The sequence below is a fragment of the Mytilus edulis genome, chromosome 12 (assembly GCF_963676685.1).
Source record: "Mytilus edulis chromosome 12, xbMytEdul2.2, whole genome shotgun sequence".
Classification (NCBI taxonomy): Eukaryota; Metazoa; Mollusca; class Bivalvia; order Mytilida; family Mytilidae; genus Mytilus; species Mytilus edulis.
The window spans coordinates 43,421,084-43,424,561 of record NC_092355.1 but is presented as its reverse complement, the minus strand read 5'-3'; positions in this window follow the sequence as shown (position 1 = coordinate 43,424,561).

Here is a 3,478-nt window from a genome sequence, read left to right as displayed (position 1 = left end):
TTGTAAAGTGTTTTTCTTCATATTAAAGTATAACATAGCCTCTCAAGTACAGCCTAGCCCTTGACGTCTATATTTATTGTAAGTGATTACGGAACTGACACACGGAATTTTCCTGGTTTCTGTTATTAAGAAGCTTTTTATAGCGGAATAGAAATCAGTGTATCATTCGTTAATTAATTGTTATTAACAGACAGAATTATAAGAACTTTTAATATATAACTTAACACGTAAAAAATTTCAACAGCACAGCAGGGGCGTGTTTTTTTTTTTGTTCTTTGGTAGTGAGCAAGAAGAGGTCCATTTCTGTTGGTTTTTTTTTTTTTTTTTGCATTGGGAAGATCTTCTGGCTCTCTTCTAACTCTTCTACCTCTTCCTTTTTAAATTGACGGCAGAGGCACTAAACAAACATGGCGTTGTTTAGTCAAAATGACAATAATAAATAGAGTGCCTCCCCGTGCTCTTATATTATACTAGATTATGAGACTTCGGTTGTTGTCTGCTCTATGGTCGGGTTGTTGTCGCTTTGACACATTCCCCATTTCCTTTCTCAATGTTATTATGAATGTAGATATATTAGAATGTGAGCTGTGTTATACATGTTTTTATGGTACGAAAGCCTTAGTAGGACATCTCTGTAGGATGATAAGCTACATTAATATAAGAACTACACGGACAATAACAATTAAGGGCCAACTATTTGAAATTCTAGGGAAGGGATTTTGATTTATTGGTGATAAACTCTACTTTCAACTCATGATTTGGCTAGTGGTCAGTTTAAATCATTAGATGAGGAATGAAGAAGGAAAGAGGGCATTATTGATCATTTTAATATGTCGCTAAACATGCCTATTTTTCAACTCTTAGCATGCAACCATATTCATATACGAAATACTCCTGTCCCCACCCCATCCGAAGTTATTAAATATCAGATGGTTTTCTCTTATGTAACACAATTTTAAATTGATACTAATTTTTAACGCACAGTGACACATATTTCATGCATATTCAGGAAACACGCGATTAAACGTCAGATATATATATAATATCAAAACGAAGAGATGTGTGATTATTGATTATATGGCAACTATCCACCGAAGTTTAAATATGAAGTGGATGTAAGCAATTACAGGCAACCGTAAGGCCTTCAATAATGACAAAATCCGATACTGTTAAGCCGTTTATAAAAGTCCATGAAAAGTGTGAAACAATTTAAACGAATAAACTAACGGTTTAATTATACATAACAACACTGTGTCTTAACCACATCGGCAAAATTTGCTCGGACTCGATGGTATCTAACATCCGGCACAATGACGGAACACCAATAGACAAAAGAAAGGTAGGTTTCTCCTTTTTTTAAATTTTTTTTATGATATCGAAGAATATATATACATATACAACTATTTTCTATTGTGAGATGCAATATTTTCTACAACCGTTCTATATTAACGGATAAATAAGTCAAAATGCATGTCAAAATGACGAATTGAGTGAACCTTGCCTCGAAATTGTTTAATTTCTCGTTAAGGGAGCTACCATTTGGTTTTTATGGTGGAGGGGGGGGGGCTGTAATCTCTGTCCTGCCTTTTTATTTTTCACTCTGTTCGGTCCTGCCTTTTTTTTTATAGTTTATCCTGACTTTTTTTACCTAAATTGTCGTCCTGACTTTTTTTTTACTCAAAAACTTCTGTCCTGCCTTTTTTTTCAAATTTCATCCTAGCCCCTCCATAAAAATCAAATGGTAGCTCCCTAAATTGTTCACATTGTACGGAAAGAAAGGTACGGGAAGATAGATATTGACACGGAGATTGCAAATTTAGTTTATGAATCAAAATGATTAATATGAGTTATTAAATTCAAATAGTTGCTGTGTCAATGTGGTTCAAATCGCCCACACGCTGCGCAATGGGCATGATGGTGTACGTTTGAGTCTCATCAAATCCAAATCTTTTTTCATCGTTTCGTAATTTTTTACATTTGTCATTTAAAATCACATTATCATGATATTGTAAAGACACCTTAACTACAAAAAATAAAAAATGTGCTAACAATATTTCAGTTTTATTAAGGTTGAGCCAGTATTGTTGAAATGTATAGTACATGAAATTGCGATCTTTATTCATATATTATATGTATACTAGTACGTAATATGTCCCACCTTCTTGTGTTTTTATCAGCCGAGTACATAAAAGTACACACAAACTCATTTTTGGTTATTCAAGTTAAAAGAAAAATAAATAAGGCCGTTAGTTTTCTCGTTTTTAATTGTTTTACATTGTCATATCGGGGCCTTTTATAGCTGACTATGCGGTATGGGCTTTGCTCATTGTTGAAGGCCGTATAGTTGTTAATGCCTGTGTTATTTTGGTCTCTAGTGGACAGTTGTCTCAATGGCAATCATACCACATCTTCTTTTTTATACAAACAATAACTGTAGATTTTCTCTGGTGACAAATTTCTATAATTTGGTCATACATAGAACGAATGTTAACTTGTTGTTACCATAGCAACTATTTTACTGATATTAAATAGTTAAACTTTATATCAATTTTGTTCTTTATATTATTAATACAATGGTTCACTAGTAATAATGTATTCACGTTGATTATTTAAGGTGTAATCTATTGTAAAATGTACACAATACATAAAAAAGGATAAAATACGTAAAAATCTGATATTTAAGCTTAGTCGGCCTACCATTTTTACGACGTCATAACAAGGAAACCGCAAGAGATAACTATAAAATTTTTGGTGTTTTATAAGCTCCATATCATAGATATCAATTGAAGGAAATATGAATAGATTCTGAAGTGGGGCCAATTTTGCCCCTTATAGCCCCTTTTCATTTTTAAGCAATATTTTGTACAGGTTGTAAACTGTACGAGGTACTTTTGTACATGTTATAACTTGTATTTTTGCATTATACAAGTTATAACATGTACAATATTTTTGTACATGTTATAACCTGTACAAAATCGCAATTTGTACATGACATATACATCGCAGGAAAAATTCTTAAGTCAGACCAAGTGAGAGAAAAAAAACCACTTTTAATCCTTAATTGTATTACTTTAGGGAGTCAGATTTCTATTAAATTAATAGAAATTTCGTCGTAGGACTAGGCACTGGGTTAACGGGGTTTAAAAACCTTGATAGTTATAGGCTAGCAGAGACATATAATTGTATATATATATATATTGAGAAACTACTCATTACCATCGCGGGCAAACACCAACAGGGTATTAGTGTTTGCGTCATACAAACTATAAATACATAAATACAGAGTACATAAATAAAAACACCACTATAATTAAAAATGTCAATATATATACGTAAAATTTTTTCTTTAAAAATTCAACATTTGACAATCAACATTTATAAAAAGTGAATATAAGAAACCGTTAAAGTATGTTGCGATATCCTGAACATTTTTGAAAGATTGCACTTATATATAGATACTTGTTTTAAAATACATATT